Below are 17,935 nucleotides of genomic sequence, written 5' to 3' on the forward strand. Positions count from 1 at the left end.
TCTGCACTTGAGCATGAATCCTCAGCTCACTCTAGAGGAAGAGGCCCCATCCTGAATGGGTATTTGTTGGTTTATGGGCTCTGAGTGGCCACCAAATTCAGTTAACAGAATGTGGGAGGTATTGGGGCAGAAATGGCAAAAGAAGATAGGATGGTACAGCCTGGGTGTAGTTGGCTGCACAGAGCATATGGGGTGTGGGGGTGGGCAGTGAGAACAAAAACCAAGGATTCTAATATGAGGTTCCATTGGGAACTAATGGGCTGGTCCAGGGCAGAATCTGAGCCCAAGCTGTAAAACCAGGGGTCAGTACCCAGAGATGAGAGGACACACCACCCCACCTTGCTACTCTATTGTTCAGACTGGTTTTTGGTAGAGCGTGGCACCTCCTTGCCCAGTTGCTATGTGAACTTCCTGTCTATTCACTGTCTTTTGAGGCTACCTCCCTCTTATACCCAGTACCCCTAGGAGGACATTGGGGATCGACCAGTGGACGATGCCACCAGTGGACACTGGACATTCAGTGCCAGGGAGAGGGAAGCGTGTCACAAAACAAGTAGGTTTCAACATTACACATACAATGATCAGTTTTAATAGAATCCATCACACACTGGTTGTAGAAGGTACTGTACAATTTTATTAGCTTTCCATTGCTGTATGACAAATTATCTCCCAAACTTAGCAGTTTAAAACAACAAACAGCCAGGCATGGTGAAGAAGGCCTGTGATCCCAGGGGCTCAGGAAGCTGAGGCAGGAGGAGTTCAAAGCCAGCCTCAGCAACTTGGTAAGGCCCTAAGCAACTCTGCTAGACCTTGTCTTTAAATAAAATAAAAAGAAAGGGCTGGGAACATAGCTCGATGGTTAAGTGCCCCCTGGGTTCAATCCCTGGGACAAAAAGGGGAAAAAATTTTTCTCAATTTCCGTGGGTCAGGAATCTGGGTACAGCTGAGGTGGCACCTCTGGCTCAGGGTTTCTTTTGATGTTTCAATCAAACTGGTGGCTGGGAATACAGTGCTCTCAAGGCTAGAGTGGGGCTGGAGCTCACTCATAGGGATGCCAGCCATAGGCTTCCTGAGTGTCCTCATAGCATAGCAGCGGGTGACATGGGAAGGTGAGCCCAAGAATGCTGGAAGGATAGAAGCCATAGTCTTTAACCTAATCTTGGGAGACGACATCCTCACTTCTGTAGAATTCTACTTATTATAAATGAATCATTGGTCCCTAGATTATCTCCAACATAACAGAGGTCATTGGCCTTGACTCTAAGCACCTGTGTGTCCTTGTCTTTTTATGAAATGAAATGACTCTGGCACAGAGTCAGTGGCTACCAGAGGGTTCCCAAGTGGCTTGTTGGATGGAGAGGCCAGAATTCAATTAGCTCTACCTTATCAGAAATCTTTTATATTCATGGACTCACCCAGCAGAGTATCTGCTGAGATCCACAAGGTATTAAACAGAGAATACAGTTGAAAGAAAGAAAAAGAAATGAATCTAGCATGCACTGGAGATGACAAAGGGCACAAATACCAGGAGGCAAGGGTCATTGGATGTCACGGTCAATGGTTATTTCTACAGATTAAATTTCAGGAGAGAACTAAGTATGCCCCTACAAAGACTCTTGTCTAGCTCATCCTGGGGTATCTTCTTCATAGTGCCAATGGTGAGAAGTTATAAAACAGGGTGCCCCGATTAGACCAGCTTGACAACCAACCACAGCAGGCTACAGTACCCTCTGGGAGATTTAGGATGTAAAAATGAGGCTCTACATTCATCATTTTTTGATGGGGGACCCCATTCATCATTATTTGGCCACAGAGTGTTTTGATGTAACATTGGTATTCCATGAAATATGTTGAAAGTTGGGAAGTCACTTGTCTAGTCCAAGGAGGAGACTGGGGCCCAGAGAGGGGCAGTGACTGGCTAAGGTCATGACTCAATTAGCTAGAGACAGAGCAAGACCCAAACCTGTCATTTGCTGTTTTCCCAATCCTCAGACCAGGCCATGATCAGAAGCAACAACCCTAGTGACCCTGTAGGGGTGAGCCAATTCCAGAAAAGCCAGGAAATGAGCTCCGAGTTTCGAAGCCAGAGACTGGCTGGGCTATTGGCTCTTGGGGACTTCTCCCAGGTAGAAAGAATGGCACTTGGATTGATGGTTGGAAGGAGGTAGAACCTTCAGCTGTCTTCCTGGTGATGCCTCTGACTCAGAGTTTCTTGTGATGTTTCTATCCAACCTGCCTCAGCCTTGGGATCCAAGGACACATATCATGGACTTGTCCCTACCCTCCAGCTTCAGAACAGAATTGAGGAAACTAGGGAAATACTGAGATGTCATCCTGCTGAGCTGCTGGTCCCCAGGGGCCAAGTGATGGGACCAGCATGGAATTGAGTGTTCATGGAAAAACCTCAACGCCCGGAAATGCAAGTTGAAACTCCCACGGTTCCAGACCAAAGGCCCTTCCCGGTGGGCGGTTACTCCTCCCCTCCTGTCTGCCTCTTGACTTCCTCTGCATCTCCTTGGCTGCCTATATACTACTATTCCAGGCTCTACCCCAAGAAATCTTTTGCCTTTTACAGCCCTGGGAGATCTGGTGAAGTAGCCTTCCCAAGCTGTTTAAAGCCTCTTAGTTTACCAGGGCTTGAGGTCTACATCTTACTTTATCTTCGCAATACAAGGCCGCCTCTTCGTACCTTTCACCTGCCAAAGTCCTTTCATGCCTCAGGGCCTTTGCACCTATTGTGCACCTATTGTGCCCCCATCACCACCACTTCCCTCAGAGCTCTCTCACTTTCTAAAACAACACTCCCACCTTTCTGCCCTTCCTCTACCAGGTTGTGATGTCTACATGACTCCTCCATTGCTGGAGCCCTAGTATCTGACACCTAATAATTGCTTGATAAGTGTAAGTGAATGGATAGTGTGCACTAGATCTTTAACAAAACCTATTTCTCAGCTTTCCTGTATTTTTCAGAGATCATCATTAAAGGGGAGGATACATTTGAGCTTTCTTTGTCATGTAGAATCCAGCAGACATTCACTCCTACAAAGAATGGTGGAAGAGTAAACTGATGATGGCTTTTAAAACAGGATAACTTGGTTAATACAGTCAGCCTTCCATATCCGTGGGTTCTGCATCCACAGATTCAATGAACAGTGGATAGAAAATATTTTTAAAAATTTGTCTATCCTAAGCAAATAGACTTTTCTTGTCATTATTCCCTTAACAATATAATATAGCAACTATTTACATAGCAGTTACATTGTAGGAAGTATTATAAATAGGACTTGAATCAATGCAAGAAAATGCTGGTCCTCGGGCTACCTTTTTTTTTTTTTTCCTTTTTCTTTTGGTACCAGGGATTGAGCTCAGGGGCACTTAACCATTGTTCCACATCCCCAGATTCCTTTTATGTTTTAGTTTTATATAGGGCCTCATTAAGTTGCCGAGATTAGTGTCAAACTTGCAGTCCTCCTGCCTCAACATCTGGAATCACTGGAATACTTTTATTGTCATAATAAACTGTCCTTTGTCTTTGACCCAGGAGTGTTGTATCTACCAGCATCCATGAAACTATTGCAGGCAAATTTGCAAAAAAAACACCTCTGATGATGATTTGTGTGTGTGGTACTAGGGATTGAACCCAGGACCTTGTGCATGCAAGGTAAGCACTCTACCACTTGAGCTTATCCCCAGCCCCTTTGATGATTCTTGACAGTATTGGCAACAAAGATGGGATACTGACTGAAACATGGCTTTGGGGGAGAACAGTGAGAGCCTTGCAGCCTGATGAAGAGGAAGTCCATGGGAATCAATTACAAACTTGTTGACCAACTTGTATGATACTTGGGCAATAAATGGTCCCTTATTTTATTGTCTGTTAATGAAAAAATTATGAGGTGGGGTTGTAGGCCCAGTCCCTGGAAGAGGGTTCAAAGACAGCTGCCTGGATGGTGCCCTGGTTGTCGCTAATTCTCTTTGGGCATGGTGTATCTGGCAGCAATCTGGTGGGCACCTTATGTCTTCATATTGTTAACAACCAGTACTAAAATTTGCCTTGGGTGCAGATATTTCCAACCCCTTTGAGACAACAGTTACTGAGATATACACTTACACTGAGCATGAATATGAGGAATTCATAACCACAATGGAAAGAAAGCAGGCAAATTGGAATGTTGGCTGATTTAATTTACTGATTTACCCAGGAGGTGAGGCATGTAATGCTTGTGAAGGAGGAATGTCTTAGCTGGGCTGTCTTTTGGCTTGGTCCTTCCTGCAATCTATTATGCCAACATTTTTTTTTAAGGGATTAAATCTAGGCCCTCGATCACACTAAATATATGCTCTACCACTAAGCTATACCTCAAGCCTCTTATGACAACCTTAAATCCATTAGGAGACAATGGTAAAAGATCCCAGAGTTTTTATTTTTACAGTGGGTCCTAAAAGCTAAAAATGATCTTGAGCCCTCTCAGGGAGATTCCCCTAAGAATAACTCCTATAAAAGACCACAGATGTAGCATTGACTGGTATTTGGGCTCTTACCACCTTGGATTGGGTTTGCAATGCTCATAAAGGCAGCTCATTAGAGAATGAGAAGTGAACCAAAATAATTCTAGATAGAATCTTGTAGTCAACTTCATCACCCAGGAAAGTTTCTAGTCCTCCTGTTAAAGCTAAGCTGGGCACAGTAGCATGCACCTGTAATCCCAGCTCCTCAGGAGACTGAGGCAGGAGAATCTCAAGTTTGGGCCAGCCTCCACAAGATCCTGTTTCAAAGAAAAATAAAACAAAAGGGCAGAAACAAGCGTTATTATGATAACTGGGCAACAAATGGCTTGGATTAAGTTGGATTTAAAAGAAGTATCATGGCTCATGTCTAGAGTAAGCCAAAGAAAAAATACACTGTGGCCCCAGACAGAAAGCAAGGAGCTGTGGAGTCAAGGCCGAAACAGTGTTGGTAGTGATGACCTTGCCACTTGATATAGGGCTGGGTAAGCAAAAAACTTCGGAGTTCATTCAGTTGAGGCATGAATTGCTGCTATACCCTTCAAAATGAAAGTAAGCATTCCCATCTTTAATGGCCCTTAGTTACTTTCTCCTTCCCTAATTCTGATCCTTTATTCCCTCTCTGTCCCAACCTCAGCTACTTTCAGGAGAAATATTAGTGACGGGGCTGACGTACTCCCGTCTTCAAGGTGGACCAAAGACCATATGTACCTGTCTGAAAATGTTGGGGAACTTTGGGGACAGGAGGGACTCAAACTTTTAACTGCTCTGTTGATTATGGGTGCCGAAGTCACCATCCTTACCTGGTGTTAAGGGATAAAAAGGTTTCCAAATGGAGGCTGGGCAAGTTCCATAGTAGGGTGGAGAAAGAAAAGACTAAGTACCTAGGCCCTCTGGTCCAATTCCATGTATTGGGTTGCATCTACTTTTGAAAGTATGGTAAGAATTGATGTTATTCTTTTGTCCCTTGAGTGGAGGAGTCTCCCAAATAGAAGATCTGTACACAAAGAAGTGTGAAATAAACTCCCCTGCAATTTGCCTGTAGTGGGCAAGTCAGGATTTAGGTGAGTCCCTTTACTTTCTTGATGTCCAAAACTTTCACAACCTAGAGGATGTCCGATTGAGTGGCAAGTCAAGGCTCAGTCTTAGTGGTCCTGACTATAGCATTGACACCTCTCCACAGAGATGGCTGATAATTCCTGACAAAATTCAATTTCTTGGGACTGGGTGGGCAGATTCACAATATCTAATCCTTCCAGCAGTCAAGGAAAAATCTTCTGTCTCTTCTATTCTACCACAGCCAAAAAAAGGAGGCCCAGCACCTTCTTGAATTCTTTGGGTATTTGGACTAGCACATACCTCAGATGGACATACTACTTGGTTCTTTATATCAGCTAATCTACAAATCAGCATCCTTTAAGCAGGCCCCAGACCAACAGGCTGCATTGGAAGTTGTCTGGTTAGCTGCAGCCCATTTGCTACTTTGGGGCCCCACAACTCTAATGACCCTTCTAAAAAAGCTATTAAGCCTCAGTGACTGATAATTTTGCTAAATGAAACCCCTGGCAGAGGGAAGCAGACTGCATCCATAAGAATCTCTGGGGATTTGGGGGTTAATGCATTACTGACAGTGACCAAGTACATCCCTTTTGAAAGCCTTACTATCTGGGCTCTTGTTAAAATGGGACAATTTGGGGCAAGGGATATGACTCAGTGGTAAATGCTTGTCTGGCATGTGTGAGGCCCAGTACCACATAAATAAATAGGACAACTGGGCTCTGAAAGCTTTGCTTATAAAATGGAAATGGGTCTATTCATGAACACAGCTAGCCTGGCCATGGTGTCATCTCAGACTTATATGAAAAAAACTGGCAGTAAACCCTTTGGGGGAAACATACCCACAATTAAGCAGAGCAAAGTCATTGGCCCAGGGGACCTTGTAAATTACAGAGGTTTCCCAAGTTCACAGATGGTTTAGCTAAGCTGAAGCCTGATGATGTCTTCTGGTTTTCTTTGGTTTTCCACTCTCAGATACAGCCCCAAAGTCTGGCTTACTTCATTCCTATGTTGGGTATGGACTGAAGGATAAAAAAAAACATGGATGTGTGTTACTCTGCTCAGTAAGTAGGAACCATTCTCATAGCCTCAGACCAGTACTCCAATTGATAGGCCATATTATATTTGTTCTGACTCTTGGGCTATTGTCAATAGCCTAGTTGTTTGATCTGTCACTTAGAAAATCTCAATGGGCAGATTAAAGACACTCCTCTTTGGGGCCATGAATGGTGGAAATAAATTCGGCTATGACAACCTGTCTGGGTCACATACATAGATGCCTACCAGAAGAGCCTGTTTTCTGATGAGATCAATGCCAAACCAGTAACGAAAACATGGTTTTGAGAAAAAGGAAAAAGCAGTTTTATTGCTTTGCTAGCAAAGGAGAAACACAGGGGACTCCTGTCTCACAGGGTGTGATTCTCCCCATTAGCAGGAACTGGGGGCTTTTAAAGAGATGATTCAAAAGCTACATTCCAGTGTTCTCTGTTGGAGTTTTAATTCACTTTTTAATTTTGGAGATAGTCATTTCTGAGATCTTCTGGTACCATCCCCAAAGTCTGGCTTATTTCATTCTTATGTTGGGTATGTACTCAAGGACAAGTAAATCTGCCTAAAATGGAGATGAAAGATAATCCTGTTTCCCTGAGATTAGGGAGGTAGAGAGATTAGGGAAGAGCAGGGAGAGAAAAAGAGAAAGAAACATGTCTATTTTAAAAATAACTTTCAGTGGCAGAGCAGTAAGAGCTATATTCAAAGCATAAAGTGAACCACTGTTACAGTTGTACTGTTACAATCCCACCAACAGTGTAAAAGTGTTCCTTTTTCTCCATATCCTCTCTAGCAATTATTATTATTATTATTATTATTTGGTATTGGGGATTGAACTCAGGGACACTTAACCACTGAGCCACATCCCCAGCCCTTTTTATTTTGAGACAGGGTTGCTTAAAGCCTAAGTTGCTGCTAGGGTTGTGGCTCAGTGGTAGAATGCTCGCCTCGCACGTGCGAGGCCCTTGGTTCGAACCTCAGCACCACATAAAAATAAATAAATAAAATGGAGGTAGTGTGTCCATCTACAACTTAAAAAATAAATAAATAAATATTTTTTTTAAAAAAAGCCTAAGTTGCTGAGGCTGTCCCAGAACTTGCAATCCTCCCACCTCAGCCTCCCAAATCATTGGAATTATAGGCCTGTGCCATCATGCCTGGTTTATTATTGTTCGTGTTCTTAATGACCGTCATTCTGACTGGTGCAACACATGAACTTTTGAAGACACATTCAAACCATAGCACAATGACTCTTTTGGGTATGTTGCTTGCTTGCTTTCCTAAACAGTAACTTTAGGCAAGCCTGGTTGGTACACACCTTCTAGAAGGCAGCCCTGCTTAAAGGGGGCTTCAGAGTTCAAATATGATTCTGATTCAGTCACTTGGATTCTCTTGTGGGACTTACATGATCTTAGATCATAAGGATAATGACCACTTGGGTAAGCACTATGCTTACTGAGACCCCTTACAGTGGCCCACATGAGAAAAACTGGGAAACATAATGGGTCTCTGTGCATTTTATAAAAAAAGTTCTTCCTCAAAAAAAAAAAAAAAAAAAAAAAAAGGTCTGGGTGCAAGAAAAGGATAATTGGGAAAAGATGACATTTTGAGGACTGGAGTGGAACACACCCATCTTGAAGGTAAAGCAGAAACTCTGGCATCTAGGTAGAAAATACCTTATAACCCAGTAGGTAAGAATGGAGGGACATTAATGATTTTATCTTTCACAATTGCTCTTGAAACATTCTTTATGAACAAAAATAACCTGGCTTACCTCCCAAACTTTTGTTAGTACTTTAAATTTAACTGACTCCAACTTCTGCCTTCACTCCTCAGATGACTTTGACTAGTTTAGTCACTATTCCTTATTACCTTTGCCAAACGTTTACTATAAACAGCAGGGGATATCCCTGGCTTCTGTACTTCCCACAAAAAATACCTACAATGTATCAATACCAATGTTTCAGATGTTTTTCTTGCTGTCATTCCCACAGACCCCTCAGCCAATCTGTGGAAAAGACTAATGCCACTCAACTGATGGCATGAACAACCAGGATAGACTGGACTAATTACCCTCAGGCAGTCCTTCCAAATATAAGGTGCTATAGTTTGTCCCTGAAATGTCCCTGAAAGGTCCATGTGTTAAAGGCTTGGTCCCCAACCTGTAGCATTATTGGGAAGTAGCAGAACCTTTAAAAGGTGATGCATAGGGACTGGGGATGTAGAGCTACAAGTGGTAGAGCACTTGCTTTGCCTAGTGTGCACAGGCCCTGGGTTCAATACCTAGCGCACACACACACACACAAATATCAAGCTTAGTGGTAGGAATTAGGTCACTGGAGATGTGCCCTTGAAGGGGATATTGGGAACCTACCTTTTCTCATCTTTGCTTCCTGGCTGTCACAGGCAAGAATTTCCTCTGCAGTGTGCTCCCCACCATGGTGTACTTGCCACAGGCCTAAAGGCAATGAGGCACAAGTAACCATGGACTTATGAGCCAAAATAAATAAAACTTTCCTCTTTATAAATCGATTATATCAGGTATTTTTTTCATTGAAAGAAAATAACACATGAGGATTAGACTTAATTATTCAAAGTAAACTGGAAACCCAAAGGTCTACCAACTGGCCAGGACCTTGGGGGACACTGACCCTTGTAAACAACACTTTCTCAGAGTGCCATATGTGCCCTTATGACTATATTTCTTATGTGAAAACTAGTTGGATCAACCTCTCCAAAAGGGTGTACTGTATTTTCATGATGATCATAAGAGAATTTTGTGTTTTAGTAAACATCATGGAGCACAGATCGTGCAACCCACAGATAATAATGGAGATATTTCTAAAATGAGGCTATCCCTGGTTACTCACAGAACCTTTTTGAACTGATAACTGACTTGCTGTTAATATACACAATGGGAACAATTATTCCTATTATGTAACTCATCTGATTAAAAAGGCAATGCAACTTTTGTCCCTGACTTTAGTTGATCTGATCAATGGTACCACCATGGCCCTGGAAGATATTCAGATCAGCATCAAATGACTGGCCAGAATTTATTTATAAAAAATAGACTTTCTTATAAGGCCAGGCCACAATGGAGACTATGCAATATCTAATATGGTTTCATGACTTGGGCCAGAGTGGAAAGGTCAGTATTTGAGAAAAACACCTAACTTTCTAGGGTAGACTTTAATAATTTATGGATTTGCTCAGCCTGTTGGAGGAGAGCTCTGGGGTCAGGAATGAGGTTAATATAAGTTGGGCTCATTCAGCTGCAAATGCCTCACCACACCACTGACTATAGCTAGTAAATGCTGATTGCAGCCAATCAGGTTGTTTCTTAGGAAAGTATGTGATTTCCTTTTCTCTGAATATAAAAATGATCTGGATATATTGTAGGGTGGGGAATTCTGAACCAATTTCAGTCAGAAGTGGTGACTGGTTCTAGAACTCTTTTTCTTGCTTAAGTAAATTCTGTTAAACTTATTGGTAACAATTTTTTCTTTTAACAATATAAAACATATAATTTACCATTATAAGTCTTTTTTTTTTTTTTTTTTTTTTTTTGGTGCGGTACTAGGGATTGAACCCAGGGATGCTTAACACTGAGCCACATCCCCAACTCTTTTAATGTTTTTTTTTTTAATATATGTTTTTAGTTGTAGATAGACACAATATATTTATTTTTTTATTTTTATGTGGTGCTGAGGATCGAACCCAATGCCTCATGCATGCAAGGCAAGTGCTCTACCACTGAGCCACAACCTCAGCTCATTTTATTTTGGGACACTACGTTACTTACAGCCTTGCTAAACTGCTGAGCATGGCTTTTAACTTATGATTCTCCTGCCTGAGCCTCCCGAACCACTGGGATTACAGGTATGTGTGTGCCACCATGCCCAGCCATTTTACCATTCTTCTTCTTCTTCTTCTTTTAATATTTTTTTTAGTTGTAGATGGACACAATACCTTTATTTTATTTATTTATTTATTTTATGTGGTGCCCGGGATCGAACCCAGTGCCTCATGCATACTAGGCAAGCGCTCTACCACTGAGCCACAACCCACCCCCAACATTGTACCATTCTTAAGTGAACAATTTAGTGATATTAAAGACATTCACAGGCTGGGGTTATGGCTCAGTGGCAGAGCACTTGCTTAGTACATATAAGGCACTGGGTTTGATCTTCAGCACCACATTAAAAAAAAGAAACAAAGTTACCAGGTCTATCTATCATTAAAAAAAAAAAGACATTCACATTGTTATGCAGCCATCACCACTATCATTTTAGAACTTTTTCCATTCTAAATTGAAACTCTGGAGCCATCAAAAAATTGTCCCCCTTTCTCCTCTCCCCCCAGCTCCTGGCAACTAACACTCTATTTTCTGTGTTTATAAATTCAACTATTCTAAATACCTCATGTAATTGGAATCATACAGTATTTGTCCTTTTTTATTAATTACTTTAATTGTACAAACTTATGGGGTATAGGGTGATAATTTTATATATATATATATATATATACCATGTGTAATGATCAAATCATGACAGTTAACATTTCCATCTCCTTAAACTCTTTTTATGTGTATGGGGTGCTGGTAATCTGGGGATTAAACCCAGGGCCTTGCATAGGTTAAGTACATACTCTATTACCAAGTTAAAACCCTAGCCTTGACTCTTAATAATATTTTTGGTCATGCATAATAATTGTATACATGTATTGAAATAACAATTGTTACTGAAATAACAATATGTGTATACAATATTTACTAATCACATCAGGGTAATTAATGTTCCCATCTCATTATTATTACTTCACGTCTGGAACTTTAGAATTCCTCTCTTCTAGTTTTTCATAACATTTATATAGGTTATTATGAACTACGGTCACCCTTCTGTGCTGTAGAACATTAGAAGTTATTACTTCCATGTTTTGGTACTCATTATCTATCCTCCATTTCCCCAACCTCCTATTCTTCTGAGCCACTACTAATGACTATTATTCATTTAGATCAACTATTAAAAAGGCATTTGTCTGTGTTAATCTAAATGTCTTTCTATGATTGTATATTTTTCAAGTTAAAATGAAGGCATGCTTGTATATAAGGATGAAAACTATTACATTAACTCTCTCTTAAAATATTTTTCCCAAGATTTTGGACTCATTTAAAAAAAAGGCATTTGTCCTTTTGTCATTGGCTTATTTCACTGAGTATAATGTCTTAAAGTTTCATTCTTATTGGAGCATGTGTCATGGTTTCCTTTTTTTAAAGGCTGAATAATATCCTTTGAATGGCATATATGTATGCTTATCCACTTAGGTTCCATCTTTTGGCTGTTGTGAATAACAATGCTATGGACATGGGTATACAGCTAACACTATTAGATCCTATTTTGATTTTGTGGAGTATATACTTATCAGTGGAATTGCTGGGTCATATTATAATTCTGTGTTTAATTATTTTTGAGGAATTACCATACTGTTTTCCATAGCATGTACACCATTTTACATTCTTACTAGCAATACCTGAGGGTTCTACTTTCCTCACATTCTTGCCAACACTTGTTATTTTCTGGTTTTATTTTGTTTATAATAGCTATCCTAATGCATATAAGGTCTTATCTCATTGTGGGTTTTTGTTTGTTTGTTTTATTTTAGTACCAGGGATTGAACTCAGGGGCACTCAACCACTGAGCCACATCCCCAGCCCAGCCTATTTTGTATTTTATTTAGAGACAGGGTCTCACTGAGTTGCTTAGTGCCTCACCTTTGCTGAGGCTGGTTTTGATCTTGTGATCCTCCTGCCTGGTGCTGGGATTCCAGGCGTGCACCACTGTACTGGGCTCTCATTGTGGTTTTGATTTGCATTTTCCTAATGGTAATGATGGTGAGCATCTTTTCATATGCTTTCATACCATCTATTTTCTTTACAGAAATGTGTATTTCAGTTGCTGTCCATTTTGTTCTGTTTTTGTTGGTTGGTTGGTTGATTTTGTTTCTTTTTTTTTTTTTTTTTCTGGAGGTACTAGGGATTGAACCGAGGTCCTAATGCCTCCTAGGTAAGTGCTCGACCTCAGAGTTTCATCCCCAGCCCTTTGGCTCATTTTTGATTGTTGAGTTTAAGAAGTTTTTTTATATATTCTACATACTAAAATATATACGACTTGAAAATATTTTCTCCCATTCTACAGATTGCCCTTTTACTGTGATAGCGCCCTTTGATGCACACAAGTTTTTAATTTTGATGAAGTTCAACTTATCTAGTTTTTCTTTTGTTGCCTTGTGGTTTTGGTGTTACATTCAAGAAATTATTGCCAAATCCAATATCACAACACTTTCACCATTTTAAAAAGTTTTATAGTTTACGTTCTTACATTTAGATCTTTGTCTTCCCTTCCTTCCTTCTTTCCTTCCTTCTTTCCCTCCTTCTTTCCCTCCTTCTTTCTTTCTTTCCCTCCCTCCCTCCCTCCTTCCTTCCTTCCTTCCTTCCTTCCTTCCTTCCTTCCTTCCTTCCTTCCTTCCTTCGTCTTTCTTTCTTTCACTGAGGATTGAACCCAGAGACCAGAGACTCTTTATCACTGAGCTATATCCCCAGCCCTTTTTATTTTATTTTATTTTTGAGACAGGGTCTCACGAAGTTACTTAGGGTCCAGCTAAGTTGCTGAGGCCATCTGCTGCCTTGCAAACCTCCTGCCTCATCCTCCCAAGTCACTGGCATTACAGGTGTGCATCACTGTGCCTGGCTTACATTTAGATCTTTGATACATTTTGAGTTAACTTTTGTATATGGATATAGTAAGGGACCAATTTCATTATTTTGCATGTGATTATCTATTTTCCCAGCACCATTAATGGAAAGAAACTGCCTTTCCTCATTGAATGATTTTTGGCACCTTGTCAAAAATAATTGACTATATATGTCAGGGTTTATTTCTAGGATCTCTATTCTATTCCATATATGTCTGAATATATATGCCTTGTTTTTATGTCATTACCACACTGTTTTTTAAGCATTTTTTAGTTGTAGGTGCACACAATACCTTTATTTCATTTTAATGTGGTGCTGAGGATCAAACCCAGTGCCTCACACATGCTAGGTAAGCCCTCTTCCTCTGAGCCACAACCCAAGCCCACCATACTACTGCAGCTTTGTAGGAAGTTTTAAAATCAGGAAGCCTGAGTTCATCAGCTTTGTTCTTTTTCAAGATGTTTTGGCTACTTGGAGTCCTTTGAGATTCCATATAAATTCTGAGATAGATTTTTTTATTTCTGAAAAAATTGTTGACATTTTTAATAGAGATTGCATTGAATCCATAGATTGCTTTTTGTAGTGCTGACATTCATAAATATTTAGTTTGGCCGGGCACGGTACGCATGCCTGTAATCCCAGCGGCTCAGGAGGAGGAGGCAGGAGGACGGCAAGTTCAAAGCCAGCCTCAACAATTTAGCAAGGTGCTAAGCAACTCAGTGAGACCCTGTCTCTAACAAAATATAAAATAGGGCTAGGGATATGGCCCAGTGGTCAAGTCTGAGTTCAATCCCTGGTACCCCGACTCTCCAAATTAAGTTTTCCAGTCCATGATAATGGACTCTATTTAGTTTGGCCTTCTTTAATTTTCATCAGCAATGTTCAGTAACTTTCAGGGCTAATTCCTAAATATTTTATTCTTTGTGATGCTATTGTCATGGAATTGTTTTCTTAATTTCCTTTTCAGATTTTTTATTGTTAATGTATAGAAACCCATTTGTGTGTGTGTGTGTGTGTGTGTTTCTGTGTATGAATTTTGTGTCTTGTAACTTCACAGAATTAATTCATTAGTTCTAATAGCTTTTTGTGGGTTTTATATAAATAAGATTATATAAGATTATGTACCTGCAAAAAGACATCAATTTACTTCTTCCTTATGTTCCTTTTTATTTCTTTTTCTTGCTTAATTGCTCTAGCTAGAACTTGAAAAACTATTTTGAATAGAAGTGGTGAAAGTTGATTCTTTTTCATCACAAAGTATTAGCAGTGGGTTTTTATTTGTGACCTTTATTATATTGAGATAGCTGTTTTATTCTAATCCTAATCCTAGTTTTTTGAACTTTTTTAAAATCACAAATGGGTTTTGAATTTTTCCAAATGCCTTTTCTGCCTCATTTGTGATGATCAGATGGGATTTTTCCCCTTCATTTTATTAATGAGATATATTATACTGATTGATTTTCTTATCAAGGATGTTGAGCCATTCAAGGGAGAATGTGAGCTATCTCCAGAGGGACACACAGTTTGCATCAATATGTATAAGGGAGCCAGGTGTGGCGATGTAATGCCTGCAGTACCAGCTAAGCGCTTCCCTCAGGATGCTGACGGGGAGGAGCATTGGAACCCAGAAATTGGAGACCAGGCCGTGCCACATAGCAAAACCCTGTCCCTCCCCAAAAAAAACCAAATAATATTTATAAGGGATATTTGTCTATAGTTTTCTAGTAGTGTCTCTGACTTTGGTATCAGGGTAATGCTTACTCCATGGAGTGAGTTAGAAAGTGTTCCCTACCCTTCGATTTTTGGGAAGAGTTTGAGAAGGACTGGTACACTTTGAATGTTTGGTAGAATTCAACCAATTCAACATCCTTACTAGTTATAAGTCTATTCAGATTTTCTGTTGCTTAATGATTTAATCTTGATAGACTTTGTGTTTCCAGGAATTTGTCCATTTCATTTGGGTTGTCTAGGCTCTCCAGTTTGTGGGCATACAATTTATCCATAGTATTCTCTCATGATTCTTTTTATTTTTAAAGAATCAGTAGTAATGTTCCCACTTTCTTCTCTGATTTTTAGTAGTTTGAGTCTTTCTTAGTCAATCTAGCTAACCGTTGGCAATTTTATTAAAAAATGCAAACTTTTGCTGGGTACAGTGGTGCATACCTATAATCCCAGTGGCTTGGGAGGCTGAGGCAGGAGGAATGCAAGGTTTTGTTTTGTTTTGTTTGGGCACCAGGGATTGAACCCAGGGATGCTTAACCTCAAGCCACATCCCCAACCTTTTTATATTTTATTTAGAGACAGGGTCTCACTGAGTTGCTTAGGGCCTCTATAAGTTGCTGAGGTTGGCTTTGAACTCACGATCCTCCAGGAATGCAAGTTTGAACCCAACTTCAGCAATTTAAAGACCCTAAGCAATTTAGTGAGACCCTGTCTTAAAACATAAAAAGGGCTGGAGATATGGCTCAGTGGTAAAGCACCCTCTGGGTTCAATCCAAGTATCAAAAGGAAAGAAAGAAAAGAAAGAAAGAAATGCAAACTTTTGGTTTCATTGATTTCCTCTATCATTTTCTGTTCTCTTATCTCTGCTCTAATCATTTTCTTTTTTCTGCTGGCATTTGGTTTCATTTAGTCTTTTTTCTTTTCTTTTCTTTTTTTTTTTTTTTTAGTTTTTCAGTGTATAAATTTTTGTTGTTGGTTTGAAAACTTTTTTAATTGTAAGCATTTACAGCTATAAATTTCTTTCTTAGCACTGTTTTTATTGCATTCCTTAAGTTTTGGTATGCTTTCTTTTTGTTTTCATGTCTTAAGATTATTTTCTAACTTCCCTTGATTTCGTTTCTCATTCATTGGTTGTTTAATGAAAATGTTGGGTTATGGGTATACTCAGTGGTAGAGCACTTGCCTAGCATATGAGAAGCCATGGATTCAATCTTCAGTATGGCTAAATAAATATATAAAATAAAAAATTTAAAAATGTTGTTTAATTCTCACCTATTTTTCAATTTTCCCTTTGCTACTAATTCATTCCATTACAATTGGAAAATATGACTTACATAATTTCATTTTTTAAAAATTCATTGACTTCTTTTATGGTTTAACATATGGTCTATCCTTAAGAATGCATAAGTTCTTTTTTTATTTTGCGCACACTATGGTTTATATGCCCAAACCTCATCCCAGATGCCAGCAATAAAGCTATTGGGCAGGAGATGTAGCTCAGTGGTAGTTTGTGTTTAGCATGTGTGAGCATGGGCTTAATCCCCAGCACCACTAAAATAAAATAAATCTGTGGCCTGACAGAAAGGCTACCTGCTAGAGCTGCAGGGTTCTTCAGAACTTTGAGTCCAGCCACCTGCCATCTTACAGGTGAGAAAATCATTTTCTTTTTTCTGCTGGCATTCGGTTTCATTTGGTCAGAAGGTTTCATCTAAGATTGTACTAGGGCCTGGTGGCTTGCAGGTCATGGACATTGAACCAATTCAAGTTCTTGCCTGAGAGCCTGCCATGTCATCAGCAATAACCATATAAAATCTCCACCCAAAGTCCATTCAACAAATGTTTACTGAACATCTAAAACATTCCAGGCATAAGGCAAACCCCAAAGTGACTCTATCTGTGTAGGGCCTTCCTGCTCTCAGATGGGCCTGACGATTCTGCTTCCCGGCAATGAGTGGTGTAGATAATCAAATAGTGTCTGGTACATTAATGTCTATTTCATAAATGTACCAACTTGTCACCTAAACCTCTATGTTAGGCTGACTACATGCTTCTTCTAGAAACCATAGGCACAAAGGCTTTGGATATGGCAGGGCCAGACAGAAAAAGCTCATCATGTCTCTAGGGCTGGATTCAATGAAACAGCAAGGCACAAGGAGGGGGACTATACCTGAAGCAGGCAGAGGCTGAGGAGATTAGCATAGTTGTGGCCGGACAGCTCTATCTGGCTTTTTCACCCAAAGGGGCTATCTAGGAGCACCCCAGCCCTGACATGGGGTTATTCATGCAAAATTCAGCTGCTGGGCCAGTGAAAGCATGAGGTTGCTTTCTGTGACTGGGAAGAGTAAGATATCACCTCCACCCTGGACACTCTGGTCAACTTCTATTTGAGGTTCAGCAGGTTGGATTCTTGCCATGTGGTTGGTGCAAGGGACAGTGCCTACAGAAGTATTGTTCTGACAGCTGCCAAGGAGCTCCCTGACCCATCAAGTTTGTCACCCATCATCATTCTGTGACATAAAGCAGGACAGGGCATATGGCCCTATTTTACAAATGCTGAAACCCAGGTGCAGAGAAATGAGTAATCTGATGTGCAAGTCAGGGGTCAGTGGTCAACCACAGAAGCAGAACCACAAGGGGACAGATCTAGGTAAAAGATATCAAGAGATTTAGTGTAAGGGATTACCTTACATGACGATGGGGGCTGGTTAGGCAAGCCTGAAATCCACAGTGCAGGCAGGCTATCAGGTTGGAACTCCTGAACACAGGTTGCAAAATTCAAATATAGATCTACCCTACAGATGAGTTTCTACGGTCACATCATACCACCAATTACCACTTTCTTCTTTG

At 40.4% G+C, this 17,935-nt stretch overlaps 1 long non-coding RNA gene across 1 annotated transcript; it reads right to left on the reverse strand.

Annotated features, from left to right (window-relative positions):
- Positions 1-611: 611 nt before the first annotated feature.
- Positions 612-10,155, reverse strand: LOC124077002 (uncharacterized). The gene is made up of 2 exons (XR_006846503.2): positions 8,987-10,155; positions 612-6,584 (listed from the first exon to the last, which is right to left on the reverse strand). It is a non-coding gene; the product is annotated as an uncharacterized LOC124077002 (long non-coding RNA).
- Between the last annotated feature and the right edge of the window lie 7,780 nt (positions 10,156-17,935).

Source organism: Marmota monax, unplaced genomic scaffold (genome assembly GCF_021218885.2).
Source record: "Marmota monax isolate L192 unplaced genomic scaffold, Marmota_monax_Labrador192_F-V1.1 WCK01_AAM20220418_F8-fsc00157, whole genome shotgun sequence".
Taxonomy (NCBI): Eukaryota; Metazoa; Chordata; class Mammalia; order Rodentia; family Sciuridae; genus Marmota; species Marmota monax.